Here is a 17,281-nt window from a genome sequence, read left to right as displayed (position 1 = left end):
CCAATTCACTTAATTTTCAAATCTATTAGCTTTGAGGTGGGTAGAAAATAATTTTGTTTGAAGTTTCAGTGAAAAGTGTGCTCCTGTCCTGAGTGAAGTTTATTGCATAGGATCTTAAGTTGTGATTAATTAATTAGTTTTATATAAGAGTTAACACCTCCAAGATATATATTTCTCTTTGTTTCTATGGTTATTCTTAACTTCATGAATATTTGTGCCATTACAAGTTCTTTTATGTTGACAAATCTGATGATGTTCAATACAGTATCTCTCTCTGTGTGTGCCTCTCTCCCATTTCTATCTCTGCAAAATTTTATTTATTTGTTAGAAATCCAGAGATTCATAAAGATATAGGTGGAAACAGATCTTCCATACACTGGTTCATGTTCCAAATGCCTGCAACATCCAGAACAGCCAAAGTGAAAGACATATAACTAAATCCAGGTCTCCTACATGAGTGGCCAAATACTGGACCCAAATACTGGAGTCATCACTTGTAACCTCCCAGGTTGTGCATAAGCAAGAAGTTAGGTGAGAATCAGAGGAACCCAGGTGCTCTGATTTGGGATACAGGGACTTCAAGCAGCATTTTAATCATCGTACCAAGTGCTCATCTCTCTCTCCTTGCCTCTTCATCTTTTAGAATTAAAGCATGTATAACTAGTTTGGTTCATATGACATTCTTTAGATAGTAGATATGCATAATGAAATAATTCTCCATTTTTAATAATGTACATTATTTTGGTGGGTTTATTTATCTAGCTACACTATTGCTATGTTGAATTTTGTATGGTTTATACATGATGTTCTTACATAATATTTGGCTAACCATTGTTGCTATAAAGAATTTAGCCTATAGCAATGCCAGCACATTCTGTGCAACAATATACATAAAAATGACCACTTCAGTTTTATTTATAATAGTGAAATTTGAACCTATAAGCAACTGGAACATGATTGATTAGATTAGTTTGTGCCAGTATAGGAGCTGATTATGTGAGGCATTAAAAGCACAAATGTAACCTAATATGCACATTCATGATATCTTTATTGTATAAAGGAAATTTCCCAAAACCCTTATAAAGTCAAATTTCAATCTTGTAAACACACAAGAATTAAGGAAAAGCACAGATTTGTATGTATGTATAGATACGTATGTATAGATACGACTTTTGTACAAATTGTATGGAGTCTGATGTTGCCTTTTTAAGATTCCTAGAAAAAGAATTCTTCCTTGTTGTTTATATTCCATGTTACATTCCTAGGCTACAGATGAAATGTTCCTATATGTGAGTATTTTCAAATGATTAAATGAATTGCATATCATGTGAATGTCAACATTAATATAATTGTTACCTCCCTCACCTACTCTTGAATAAAAGCTGTTGTCCAAGGATTTAAACTTTAGTGAATTCCCTTTCAAATATGAAATTTTCCTGTGTTCCTATTACTCATTTTCCTCAGTATTTAAATGTGCTTAAGTATATATCTTCCTACTCAAAAAGAAAAAATAGTTTGTGGTGCTTTCTACGTCGGTTTCCATGATCTTACATAGGTGTTCCTCCTCCTTCCTTCTTTGACTTCACTTTGCATGTATTCCTATCCATTTCATGCCCTCAGTTCATCATTTTTGTTGCTGATGCCACCTCTGTATTTCCAATTCAAGTGATCTTTTTACATTCTAAATATTTGTACTAAATATTTGTACTAAATATTATATCAGCACCTCAGTGCCAATAATTACAAATGCAATTTAATGTCATGCAACATTCTTCCTAAAACACTAGAATGAGTAAACTTTCAGGAAACAAAAAAGAATCCCACTCTGAAGTTTAATTTTAGATATCAACAACTGGATTAAGGAACTGGTAGCACATGATTTTGGGGTGTGTTATTGAGGTGTTTCCAGAGAGCATTGGTCCCAGTGTGAGTGGACTAAGCAGGGAAGATCTATCCTCAAGGTGGGCGGTCATCAGCAAGTACACTGAGATCCAGATGGAACAGAAATGGAAGAAAGGCAAACCAATGTCTCTGCTGGAGCTAGGATACACTCTTCTCCCCATAGCCTACATAGCAGAACTTCAGGCTCTCTCTCCTTGAGACACCAGGACTTATAAGCAGATGGAAGACCTCTCTCTCTGCCTCTGCCTCTCTGTAACTTTGCCTTTCAAATAAATAAATCTTCAGAAAAATGTGATAAAGTTAAGGGAATGTGTTTGGCCTAGCATTTTTTTTTTTTTGACAGGCAGAGTGGACAGTGAGAGAGAGACAGAGAGAAAGGTCTTTCTTTTGCCGTTGGTTCATCCTCCAATGGCTGCCGCGGTAGGCGCGCTGCAGCCGGCGCACCGCGCCGATCAGATGGCAGGAGCCAGGTGCTTATCCTGGTCTCCCATGGGGTGCAGGGCCAAAGCACTTGGGCCATCCTCCACTGCACTCCCTGGCCACAGCGGAGAGCTGGCCTGGAAGAGGGGCAACCGGGACAGGATCGGTGCCCCGACCGGGACTAGAACCCGGTATGCTGGCGCCGCAAGGCGGAGGATTAGCCTAGTGAGCCGCGGCGCCGGCCAATGGCCTAGCATTTTTTTTTAAAGATTTATTTATTTTATTTTAAAGGCAGAGTTACAGAGAGGCTGAGACACAGAGAGAGAGAGACAGAAAGAGAGAGAGAGAGCAAGAGAGAGAGAAAGATCTTCCATCCACTGTTTCACTTCCCAGATGGCCACAATGGCCAGAGCTACACCAATCTGAAGCCAGGAGCCAGGAGCTTCTTCTGGGTCTCTGACACAGGTGCAGGGGTCTAAGGACTTGGGCTATCTTCCATTGCTTTCCCAGGCCACTGCAGAGAGCTGGATCGGAAGTGGAGCAGCGGGGACTTGAACTGGCACCCATATGGGATGCAGGCACTGCAGGTGGTAGTTTTACCCACAACACCACAGTGCCGGTCCCTGGCTTAGTATTTAAGATGCCACTTGGAGCACCAGAATCCCCTGAGTGCTTAATTTAAATTCTGGCTCAGCTTTTGACCTGGCTTCCTACTAATTTACATCCTGGGAAGCAGCAGATAATGGCTCAAATACTTGGGTTCCTGCCTCCCAAATGGGAGAGACAGATTCAGTTTCTGCATCCCAGCTTTGATGTGCCTCAACCCTAGCTATTATTGGCCCTTGAAGATCTCTGTCTTCTTTTGTCACCATCTGTCTCTCTCTTTCTCTTTTTTTAAAATAAAAAAAAGAAATAATCTTTTAAAAATGTTAATCTATCAAGAGCAGGTCATGAAAAACATACTGCATTTATGGTTTAGTATAGCAAGAGTCCTTCTTGAAATATAAAATATTTAATTTCATCCATTTTACTTTTAAATGTGGTGATTTAAAGAAGTCACTATTGATGAGATTGGGCTAAGCTGAACCCAAAGCCAGAAATTCAATATAGGTCTCTCATGTGGCTGGCAGGGACACAAGGACCTGAGACATCGCTTGGAGCCTCTCGCCATGTGTGTTAGAAGGGATTTGTATCAGCAGCACTGCCAGAACATTAGCTCAGCTCTCTCAAATGGATGCAGGCAGCCCAACCATAATGGAAAACACCCTTCCCTTGTTGACACTTCTTTCATTGATTGTAAGCTCAAGTGATCAGGAAGTTGAAAAGCACAAAAAATATTTGCTAAAGAGAACTGCTACATATAGAAAATTTTAGATGAATTATCCTAGTTAAGGGTTGTTTATGATAAATGCAACATCTTCAGATTTACAAAGCTTAGATCCCTAGAGGACACTGAGTAAGACATTCACTTTGGGTATGAGTCAGGGATGTTTCATTACCTAACTGTTCCTTCTGTTGGTAATAATCCAAAATAATGACATTCACTACTATATCTATTATTTTGGCAAAAAAGCAGATGTCAAATGTGGAAATAAGAGAACTGAAAATATTTCTTGATGTCCCAGACCTGCATCTGCTTTGTCTGTCTCTTCATTGCCTGTTAAGACAACAAAAATAGAGACATCAATCTAAGCTGATTTAACAGCAGAATTCAGAGATTGATTTAAAAGCCTGATTCTTTGCATGGTCACTATTCTGCATTCTCCAGAAAAACAAAATAGTGTGTGTGTGTGCATGTGTGTGTGTGTAATAATGTAAAGCACACATACAATTATATTGGTTGACACAATTGTGGAGACTGAAAAGCCCAATATTTGCAGACAGAAAGTTCAAGAACCACTGGGACAGTGCCAGTCTGAGTCTGAAGACCTGAGGATGAGGACAGGCACTGGTGTAAATTCTAGTTATAGTCCAACTCGGAAGGGAAAAGAAAATTGATGTCTTTGCTTATACACAATCTGGCATAGATTTACCCAGTCTTTATTCTTTCTAGTGTGTTAATGAAATGGATGAGGACCACTCTCACTGGGAAAGGCAATGTGCTTGATTCAATTTTCCTCTGTAATGTTAATCTCATACAGAAACACATTATGTCACAGACACACCTGGAAACAAGCAGTAACCAAATAACTAGATGTACTGTGACCTGGACACATGAAAAAACCTACCATAATCACTGGTTCACGAAACTACAGAAAGGATATTATTTTAAATGATTGCATTTTGGGGTTGTTTCAGTAATAGATAACCACAAAGATGAAGAGAATAGTTTTCATTTCAGTTGGGAATTAAATGAAGAAAGAGCTTCAACTGCTAATACAATTTGGGAATTAAAGTAGGGGATTTTATATAAACAATAAAATCCCTTAACAATGAAAATAATGCCAAATTATGACTGCAAATGTTTGAGTAATTATTAAAAAATTGAAAACTCAGGATGTGTTCTGCCAAGTATATTCCCTGACATAATGAAGTTGTGCACATTTATTAAAACACATGCAATTATTGAGGCTAGCATTAAAAATGGGGCAAATTAAGGTGTAAGGCAGGATTTTTGCCACTGGTCTTCTCAAAATAGAGGAAAAATATGACCTGCTTGCAGAGTTCTACCAGCTGTGCTCAAAGGATTATTGCTTTGGCAATAATCTCAACATAACACACATTCTAAGATGCTTAACTTATCTCCTACTGAGAGTAATACTGCATTTGCCTCATATTTGAAGTGCTACATAAATGACAACATCTTACTTCAGAACAAAGAATAGCAGGTGATAGAATCCCTACTAGTATTTTCTGTTCAAATTAACATCTAGCTCACAAAAGGTCACGTCAAGAAATCCAGTTTTAATATTTATTTCTAATCTTTGTATCCAATCCAATATCTTGTGAAAATTATCAATGTATACTGGTAGAGAAGAAGTTGTACATTCTACTGTGTTATACAAAGCACATGTAGGATGGACTGTAGGGCACCACCAAGATGCCCCCCACCCTTCAAAGCAGAGCGCTTCATTTTCTCAGCTTCTGGGAGTGTTGCCTTCTGAGATCTTGAAGCTGCATCTCTTCCCAGGAATAGCCCAGGGCTAATGAGCTATGGAGACCAAAATCACACCCCATTTCTATGAGGTCGCTTATGTTCAATGGCAGGTCAAGTGGAATATAAAGCCACAATCCTCATGTGTTGGAGAACTGTCCAAAAGGTCATTCAGTCTTTGGAATTTGTAGAACTGACCAAAATCTCTGTGAACAATCTCCTTAAGCTTAATTAACTTCTCTATCTAATCCTACCTTGTTTTCCCAAAATGTCACATTAAATCTTGTCTTCCTGGTGTTCAGCTATGCAGGAAATGGGAACTGAGGCAGTACTTCTTTAAATTTCTAAAGCAAAAGCATTTACATGGTAGATTCATGTAGGGAGGATGCAGGGGAAGTAGGGTGAGGCCATTTATGTGCTGTTTAAAAGGTAGCACTTAACATGGTGAATTTCCAATTTACTACTATTTGGCCCTGAGTATTTAGAGCTCAGAAATCAGATCTGTTATGAACATAGAGAAAATTCTCTCAGAAGTAGATCATTTGGATCAGCTTCCTTGAGTTGATATATTTTTCAGCAGAAAATTTATTAATCATTTATTTCCTTCTGTGCCTTTAGGCATTTAACCTAGGAGGGCCTCTTGATTCAGAAAACAGTTAACTGGTCTTAAGAGGATTTATAAAATGTAGTATACAAAATATTGATTCCAAAAATAAATTATAAGTGGAAAGCACAAGCAATTTCAGTAGAGAAATAGAAAATGAAACAAAGAATGTAGACACTTTAAAAAGCATGTATACTTTTATAGACACCCATGGATTTAAACTGAAATATTTCTCTCAGCTAATGAGAAATAGTAAACAATAATCTTTTATACTGTCTACATGTGTGATACTCTTATTTTCTTTTAAATCAAACCAACAAAAGACCAAAAATGTAAGTATAAAACACTTATCTCAAGAGATAATATGGTGATGACTAAATCAGGAAATGTAGGTAAAGGTAGATATAACACTCAAAATGCTATCTCTTGTTCCTAATGCTTCTTAATAGACATCATTCCTGATGCACACCTTAAACAAGCTGATGTATTAAAAAGAGAAAGAGATTTCAGGATCAGTAGACTTTACAAGGGAAACTTCATTAAATTTAAGTGTCTGAACATTAAACTATCTTTGATCAAATGTGATGTGATAGAATAATAGTAAGCAGAGGCAAGATTCTCTTTAGAACAGCATCTGTAATTATCAGTGAATCATGAAAATAAATCATTGGGCTACAGGGTTCTAGTTCATTTTTGCCCTGAACTTTGTCAAATGTTCTATATTTGATAAAATAGGCTACACAAATCTAATGATGACCTCCTTAGCCTTCCAAATACATATAAAATTCCTTTGTGTACTACATCTTTTTCTCATGTTTTCTGACTTAGTGGTACACACTGTAAGATTCTTAGTGTTGTACATCCACTAAGATACAGACACCCCTTTCTGATATGGAAGTCTGTTACTTTAACTTGATGGTGCTGGTTATTATCTATTTGTATACCCAGATATACTCTCTTTAAACCTTTTTTTCACTGTATTCTGTTTCCCAGACACTGATAATATGAATTATATTACTTTTTCCTGAACCTCATATTTTCTGGTCAGTTCAAGCTGCCTTATTCTATGCAACATTTTGCTTCTGGGTTCTGTTATCAATTTGTTACTCACATCATTTTGGGACTATTTATATATCATATATATATATATATATATACATATATATATAAAACATACATTATGTTAAGGATTTCTTTATATTTGATTCTGTTTACATATGGCCAATATTTTTGAAAACATACAATTAAAAATCAAATTTTTAAAGCAAAAGTCTATCCATATTATTAAAACTGCCTAAAATCAAAGTGTGAAGAAAAATCAACTTATTTGGAAGGCATACAGAGATTAAAAATACATTACAAGGCCAGCGCCATGGCTCACTTGGCTAATCCTCTGCCTGTAGTGCTGGCACCCTGGGTTCTAGTCCTGGACGGGGCGCCAGATTCTGTCCCGGTTGCTCCTCTTCCATTCCAGCTCTCTACTGTGGCCCGGGAAGGCAGTGGAGGATGGCCCAAGTTTGGCCCTGAACCTGCATGGGAGACCAGGAGGAAGCACCTGGCTCCTGGCTGCAGATCGGCGCAGCGCACTGGACGTAGTGGCCATTTTGGGAGTGAACCAACGGAAGGAAGACCTTTCTCTCTGTCTCTCTCTCACTGTCTAACTCTGCCTGACAAAACAAACAAACAAAGAAACAAACAAAAACAAAAACAAAAAAATTACCAAAAGAAGGACATAGTTGAACATCTTAGTGTAGTTCTCATCAAAACTATTAAATTCGAAATATAATTGCTGTCCATTAAATTATAAAATAAGATGAAAATAATACTAGAATTTTATAATCCAAGACATTTTTCAAAATCTCAAGGCATATTAAGATTGTGTTTACTCAAGTCAAAGCTGAGATAATTTATTACATGCACAACTAATCTCTAAGAAATGTTAAAGAAGGTTCTTCAGAGTATGACATACAATTGCCCAGGGACCAGTATTGTGGTGTGGTAGGTTAAGCCATTGATTGGGACAACTTTTTCCCATACCAGAGTTCCAGTTTAAGTCCAGGCTCAACTTCCCACTCAGTTTCTTGCTAATACACTTGGGAAAGCAACAGAAGATGGACCAAGTATTTGAGACCCTGTCTTCCATATGGGAGATCAGAATGGGTGTTCCTGGCTTCTGGCTTTGGTATGGTCCAGACCTGGCTGTTGCAGCAGTTTGGGGATTGAATCAGCAGAAGAAAGATATCACTCTTTTTCTCATTCTGTGTATTGATGTGTTTCTCCCTCTTTTCTGTCATTCTACCTTTCTTATTTTTTTTTAGAACATCAAAAGTATACATGTTAGAAACAACAAAACTCTATTTACAAATTATGGGTTGGTTTATTTCAAAAATCCAAAATAATTTCAAAAAAAGTTGTCAGATCTCAGATGTGCAATTTGCAATGTTGCCAGATAAATGATCAACATACAAAAAGTACATGGGTCCATACTTTTTTTGTGCTACGTTCTGTTAATAATTTTTATTTATTTTATTTTCATATTCATTTAAAAGGCATAGAGACAAAGAGAAAGAATCAGAATCAAAGACAGACATAGAGAGATATTTCATCACTGTTTCATTTCCCCAACTGGCCACAACTGCCAGGGCTGGACCAGACTCAAGCCAGAATCCTAGAACACAATCCAGGTCTCACACCAGCATGACAGGGACTCATTTATATAAACCATCATCTGCTACCCCATGGGTGTGCATCAGTAGGAAGGTGAAATCAGAAACAGAACTAGGATGCAAACCTAGCTACTCCATTATGGGATGCAAATGTCTCAGGCATCATCTTAACCACTGCACCAAAAACTAATTCCCAGTTTAATTATTTTTTAAACAATAGGTGAAATCAAAAGAAGAATCATTACCTTTGACAAATGAAGGTGTAGGAAGGAAATAATTTTTTGTTGGAACACACACAACTCATTCAACTTTTGTGATCTCTCTGTTGACTTTCCTTCTACATTACAAAGTCAAGTAGTACAGAGGTAGGCAAAGTGAATATTTACTATATTTTTTGAAAAAAATGTGTTTCCCAATGCCTGTTGTGTACCTTCAATCTAAAATATTAGAAACTGAAACACAAAACAAGAATTATTTATAGTAGTTACAAAATAGGAGACAATATTTTGAAGATAGCAAAGCCACCCAAATTTGATATATAGACTCAATGAAAACACATTCATAGCCTTGGTAGGATTTATTTTTTTTTGAATGCTTATTTAAAAATTTTTGAATAAGAGCAATGAGATTCAAAAAACAAAAAAAAATTGCAAAAGAGTAGAACTGGAAAATCCACATCATATAGATTACTGCTTTGCCTTAAGCTTATAATAATTGAGACTAAGTAGATTTGTCCAAATGATAGAATCACAGATCAATAAGAAGAATAGAATACAGAAACAAAACCATAAATAAATAACATTTAATCTAAAACAAAAGCAAAAGAAAATTTAATAGGGAAAAATTTGCAGCATATGATAATAACACAACTGGAATTCCCCATGTGAAGAAAATCTAATCAAATGTCTGATAACCTAAAAATATATTTTTCTGATTGGATAATAAATACAAGTAAAGCCTAAAACTTTAAGAATTTTAAAATAAAACTCATGAGTATAATTGTGATATTACAGTAGACACAAATTTCTTAAACATGGCACAAGATTTTGGCTCTAAAGAAAATGCCATACCTGGATTTCATTAACATGAAAATTTCCTCCTATTTTAAAAACATCTAATATAAATGAAAAAAATCAACCACTGACTATGGGAAAATATGTGAGAAACATATCAGATGAAATAATTTTCCAAGTGATTCAAATAGGTAATACTCAAATATTCAGTAAACATTTCATTGAAAAATGGACCAAATGTTTAACCAACCCATCAAACAAGAAAATAAATGGGTGAAAATATACAGTGATACACAATGTTGCCAGTAATTTGTGAATACAAATTAAAATTACAATGTTATATGATTGCTTTTCTGTTAGAATCACAGTACGTTTATGCAAGAATAAATGAAAAACTAATGATTTTCAGTGTTGGCAACAAGGTAGAACTGCTCTCATGGCTTGCTGGTTGAAATGTGAAATGGTAAAATTCTTTTGGGAAACATTTTGACATATTTGTCAAGAGCTGAATAAACACTTATCATTTGATGATCCTGCAATTCCACTCCAAAGTGTTCATTCATGCCAGGGAAATTGAAAATGTATCTTTACACAAGAATCTGTAAATAATTGGTTTTAGTGGTTTCAATCATAATTACAAAAAATTGGAAACAGAAATGTCTCATAAAAATAGAACACATTGTAAATTAGTAGTAGGATATATTCAATTTCCTTTAAGTTTATATTGTGTTTTTCTGTGTGATCTAACATTGATTTGTAATTAGTATGACTTAATTTATTCTCACACACATAACTTAGCCCTTACTCTCAAAGCTATTTTTTCTAACTTAATTTTGTGCCTACTGAATATCAGTAATGCACAAGCCTCTGATAATTACTTCCATTAGTTCTTTGGATGTTTTGCTATGGAAAATTTCAAATGTATGTAAGAGGCATAGTATAATAAACTCAGTGTGCCCACAACTTAGTTTTAACAATGATAAGTCATTTTGCCCTATTCACCCATCCTCAGATTATTTTAAAGCAAATGTCACATTACCACACTAATTCATCTGAAAATATTCCTGTGTGTTTCTCTAAAAGATCAAGTCTTTTACAAAAAACCACATCGATGGTATAATTATCACATCTAAAATATTAACAGTCATAGTTCCTTAAGATCATTAAAGGTCAACTTTTCCATTTTCTCAATGGGGTTACAATGCATTTGTTAATTTTTTTTGCACTTCAAACTGGAATTCAAACAGCATTCTTACATGTTGACATGTCTCTCATCTTAAAAGTACATTGTCTCTGCACCTGTCTGTTTCTACCTTCCTTCTTTTGTTGGAGTGATGATTTAATCTGCAGACTGTCACAGTCTGTATTTTGCCAATTACATTGTTTGCCAGTTCATAAATTTTTCTGTACTTCATATTTCCTGTATTTTGGTTGCTTGAGTGTTTTCTTTAGTCATAGATGAATATATTTAACAATGTTTACAATACAGTGGCATTAAATATACTTTCAATGTTATGTAAACTTCATGACTATACTTTCCCACAACTTTCTCATCATTTCATAAAGAAACTCTGAACCCACTGAAAAATAACTCTTCCTTCCTCTCCCCTGCCCCACTGTTTCCCAGTCTACACACCCTGGTAAACACTGTTTTGCTTTTTGTCTCTATGGATATCTTTATTTTAGTTATCAGTAAATGGGGCCATTCTTATTTTTTTTCAGGTAACATGATATTCTAATAATCTTTATTACCTAATTATCTATTTATTTATTTTCTCAAATAAACCTGTTATTTACAGAATTCAAACTTCATGCATTTCATAAGTAAACCTTAGGAATTTAGTGATTCTTCCCACCATATCCACCTTCCCACCCACACTCCCACTCCCTCTCCTCCTCACTCTCCCATTCCCAGTCCCATTCTCCACTAAGATCCATTTTTAAATAACTTTATACACAGAAGACCAACTATATACCAAGTGAAGAGCTTAACAATTTGCACACACACACAAAAATCAGCTCCTCAATGGTGGAGACAAGGGCTGTTCAAAGTCATTGCATCTTGAAGTTAATTTCACTTCTTTTTTTTAAGAAATTGAATTAATTTAAAGAAGCACCTAAGAATGATACATTTTTTGCAAACACTTATACATAATTATAACACACTCTTTGAGGACAGAGGCCCTGCATAGGAAGTTAGTGCACAGTGAGTTGTTGTTAATTTAACAATAAGCACTCTTATGTATAATGTCAGTGATCACCCAAGGCTCTTGACATGAGCTGCCTAGGCTATGGAAGACTTTTGAATCCACAAACTCCATCAGTATCCAGACAAAGCAATAAACAAAGTGGAAGTTCTCTCCTCCCTTCAGAGAAAAGAATCTCTGTCTTTAATAATCACTTTTTTCCACTGAGATCTCACTCACAGGGGTCCTTCATGTAGGACAATGTTTGCCTCAGTGTCATGGCTTTCCATGCCTGAACTGCTCTTGTGGGTTTTTCGGCCAGACCAGAATGCCTTAAGGGCTGATTTTGAGGTGAGAATGCTATAAAAGCAATTATCATTCTATGTGTCTGCTGGGTAGACTGCTTCTCATGTTGGAGTATTCACTCCTTGTTAATTCTATCTATTATTATTACCAGACAATTAATCCTATTCATATTATCACTTTAACGCTTATAATGGTATTTTTACCACTCAGCTTAAGGGGACTTGGGGTCCCATGGCAAGTTTTTAAACTGTACCCTTAGAAGCACGTCTGTAGGAATCTATGCAGAACTATACAGCTTTACAGTTAAAACTTCATACACTTTATAATTACAACTTCAGGAACATAGTGATTCTTCCCACCATGCCACCCTCCCGCCCATACTCCCATTCCTCTTCTTCATCCATCTTTTATTCCCACTCTTATTTTTTACTGAGGTCTATTTGCAATTGACTTTATACACATAAGTTTAACTCCACACTAAGTAAAGAGTTCAACAAATAGTATGGAAAAAACAAAAGCTGTTCCTTAAAAGTCAAGACAAGGGATATTCAAGTCATTGCTTCTCAAAGTGTCCATTTCACTTCTACAGATTGCCTTTTAGGTATTCTGTTAATTATAACAAGTCAGGTAGAGAATATAGTATCTGTCCCTTTGGGTCTAGCTTATTTCACTAAGTACAATGTTTTCCAAATTCATAAATTTAATTGTGAATGACACAATTTCATTTTTTATATTGCTGTGTAGCATTCTATGGTGTTCATATCCCATAATTTCTTTATCTAGTCTTCAGTTGATGGGCATTTGGGATGATTCCATGTCTTAGCTATTGTGAACTGAGACACAATAAACATGGAGGTGCAAATGACTCTTTCATATGCTGATTTCATTTCCCTTGGGTAAATTCCCAGGAGTGGGATGGCTGGGTGACATGGTAGGTCTGCATTCATATTTTTGAGGTATCACCATACTGTCTTCAATAGCTGCTTCACCAGTTACATTCCCAAAAACAGTGGATTAGGGAACCTGTTTAATCACTTCCTCACCTACATTTGCTGTTTGTTGATTTCTGTGTGAAAGTGATTCTAATAGGGATGAGGTGAATCCTTATTGTGGTTTTGATTTGCATTCCATGATGAATACTGATCCTGAGCATTTTTTCATGGGTATGTTCCCATGATTTGTATTTCCTCTTTTGAAAAATGTCTGTTTAACTCCTTTGTCCAATTCTTAACTTGGTTGTTTGTTTTGTTATTGTTGAGTTTCTTAAACTCTTTATATATTCTGGTTATTAATCTGCTATCAGTTGCATAGTTTATGAATAATTTCTTCCATTTAGTTGGTTGCTTCTTCATTTTGCTGAGTATTTCTTTTGCAGTACAGAAACTTCTCATTTTGATGTAATCCCATTTGCTAATGCTGGGTTTGATTGCTTGTGCTCTGGGGTCTTTCCCAAGAAATCTTTGCCTGTGAAAATGTCTTTCAGGGTTTCTCTAGGTCTCTCTAATGATGCAATATAGAAAGAGAACTACATACCAATTTCCCTGATGAACATATGTGCAAAAATCCTCAACAAAACTCTAGCCAATCAAATCCAACAACACATCCAAATGATCATTTACTTGGACCAAGTCGGATTTATCCCTGGTATGTAGAAATGGTTCAACATCTGCAAATCAATCAATATGATACATCACATTAACAAACTGAAGACCAAAAACCATCTGATTATTTCAATAGACACAGAAAACATTTGAAAAAATACAATACACTTTCTTGATGAAAACTCTAAGCAAATTGTGTATAGAAGGAACATTCCTCAACACAGTCAAGGCAATCTAAGAGAAACCCACCCCAGCATCCTACTGAATGGGGAAAAAATTGGAAGCATTCCCACTGAGATCCAGAACCAGACAAGGATGCCCATTCTCATCATTGTTATTCAAAAGAGTCCTGGAACTTTTAGCCAAAGCCATCAGGCAAGAAAAAGAAATAAAAGGGATATAAATTGGGAAAGAAGAGGTCAAACTATCCCTATTTGCAGATGACATGAATCTATGTATAGGAGATCCAAAAGACTATTGGAACTCAGGAGATTTTGGTAAAGTAGCAGGTATAAAATTAACACACAAAAATCAACAGCCTTTGTGTTCACAGACAATGCCAAAGCTGAGAAAGAACTGCTAAGATCAATCCCATTCATAGTAGCTACAAAAAACATCAAATACCTTGGAATAAATTTAACCAAGGATCTCAAAAATTTCCACAATGAGAATTACAAAACATAAAGAAACAGAAGTTACAAAAAAAATTGAAACATCTTCCATGTTCCTGGATTGGAAGAATCAATATCAACAAAATGTCCATTCTTCTGAAAGCAATTTACAGGTTCAATGTGAAACTAATCAAAATACCAAAGACACTCTTCTCAGATATAGAAAAAATGATTCTGAAATTCATATTGAAGCACAGGAGTCCCCAAATAGCTAAAACAATCTTATACAACAAAAACAAAGCCCGAGGCATCAAAATACCAGGGCTGTTATAATCAAAATAGCCTGGTACTGATACAAAACCAGATTGGTAGACAACAGAACAGAATAGAAACACCAGAAATCAACCCAAGCACTTAAAACCAACTTATATTTGACAAAGTAGCTAAAACCAATCCCTGGATCCTGGACAGTCTCTTCAACAAATGGTTCTGGGAAAACTGAATTTCCACACGCAGAAGTATGAAGCAAGACTGACCCTACACTTTACATGATAATCCACTCAAAATGGATTAAAGACCTAAATCTACAACCTGATACCATCTAATTACCTTTGATCCTGAGATAAATAGGCATCAACTCCAGTCCTCTGTCTGGGTGTCTTATGAGCTCATGTTGAGTGCTTTCTTATTCTCTGTGTTTCTAGTTTCTCTGTCTGATGTGTGTCTCTCATCTTGTATCACGGTGTTCTGGTGTTTTTCCTATGCAGCTTAGCAAAGAACCTGATCCTTGCTGCTGTTCCATAAGACAACAAATCTTCAAAACCTAAGACTAAAGCAATTGGCATGGATGTATTACATCAAAGAAAAAGAAACTAAAAACTTCTATGTTAAGCCATCCTGTACTAGGTTTCCTTGATTGTTCTTGACTTTTTCCCATTGATTTAGTCACCTGAATTCTGCTTCATTCTAACTTTCAGGACTCCAAGAGAAGACTCTATTTAGTCAATACAAGATAATTTTTTAGGATAAGATCAGAATAAAAACAGATTTATTTTAATCATTTATTTTAAAAAGAAGTATTTCTAACAGCAAAACATGGTGATAGGTAGAATTCATGATACTACAAATTATATGTTTTTCTCAAGGTGCCTATCAAGTTTGTGCAAAGTCATTCACTTATTAAAGATACATAAAGACAAGTCAGCTTCTCTCAAGGCACATCCAGAGAAAATTTGACCACTTTTTAAACTTAGAGATGAAAGAACCCAATTATGTTTGATGTCAGTCTTCAGTTGAATCCTAAGGCAATTCATTTCCTGGGATGCCACATTTTCAGCTTATTCTGAGTCTTGCAAAAGGATAAGTTCCAAGACCCATAACTATTTGAAAAATAGGATATCTGGAAGACCATTCTTCATTTAAATGCATTTTAAATTGTATGGAACTCCAACATATGAACAGCTACAAGACTTGTATGCTCATATTCGGTTTCCTTTCCTTTCTGGATTTCTCACTCTTTTCCTTATTCTATACAATGATAAAAAAGCTTAATTATCAGAATTTTGTTATGTGGTATAATCAATTTGTGTTAAGACATCATTGCATCAATTTTCAGATTAACCTGTATATATACATATGTGTGTGTGTGTGTGTCTTCATTATATTGACCTTTTCAGATAAAGGATGCAATATATTTTCCTTAAAGATATTTATCTTAACATCCTTTACATTATATTTGATAGAACAAACATAAGCCTCAGCCATTTTACTTCTTTGCCTTATAGTAAATCAAATTTCTTGAGGGACTATACATCTGCATTCTTTCAAAAAACCAGCTCAACCCAATGCCCTGTACTGTTCCCAGCCTCACCCTCTGTATTCTTTTCCAAGATTGAAAGCTCAGGAAAAACCTATATAAACTAACTCAGCTCACCCCACTGCCTTCCCCTCTGGACCCTTAGCCCTTCCTAAGATATTTAAGACCCTAATGGAGGACTGTGTTTCTGTCATGAGTTCATCATGTGTACACAGTGGCAATCAGTCACCTCTGTGAATTTATTTTTTTTGAATCATTCTTTTTTGGCTGTGAGTGCATATTCTCTCTCCTCTCTGTTTGCTCTGTTTATAATATTAATAAGTATGATTTTGTGAAATAAAAGTAAGATAGCATTATGAAAAACAGATGACGATTTGAATAGGTCTGTTTCATTATTTTATGAAACATTATGTATCAGTTGATTTACAAAGACAAATGAAAATATTTCTGGGCTGTAATAAACTTAAAAGCATTATTATTATTTCTTTTGCTCATGAGTGTTACTTCCTGTCCTTCAGTACTAAGGATATCTTATGAGAGAAATGTTATCGTTTGAGAGTTTCAGATAAAACATGATACCAGAAGAGTCCTCCTTGTGACATCTCTGTAAAAATTCTTTCCTTTACCCTTTCATTCAGTTATGTTTCCATTTTAAAAAAGGGGAAAAAGTAATAAAACCTTATAAAGGCAAATATTGATAAACTAAAAATTTCACTGCATTTCTCATATTAAATAAATGGTGTTTATTTTAATTTTAATTCACTTCAAAATACGTTTTTAGTGTTCAGTTTTGTCTTTGACATAGGTGCTATTTTCTTTTACTATAATGTTTTTATTTCCTCAATTATGGAATTAAAAGTTAAAGTACAATAGAGTGGAAAAAGAAGATTTTAAAATGAAGGATTAGATAATTGTGAGGGCAACCATACTGATACATATACATTCTACAGCATCCAATAATCAGAACAATCCTAAATTTCTTTTTCTTTCAAATTTTCATGTTAATATGATATTAATACAAGGAGAAAACATTCTATGTAGTTTTTAGTCTTAATTCTTTTT

Source organism: Lepus europaeus, chromosome 15 (genome assembly GCF_033115175.1).
Source record: "Lepus europaeus isolate LE1 chromosome 15, mLepTim1.pri, whole genome shotgun sequence".
Lineage (NCBI taxonomy): Eukaryota > Metazoa > Chordata > Mammalia > Lagomorpha > Leporidae > Lepus > Lepus europaeus.
The sequence above is the reverse complement of the archived record's forward strand: the minus strand, read 5'-3'. Positions refer to the sequence as shown.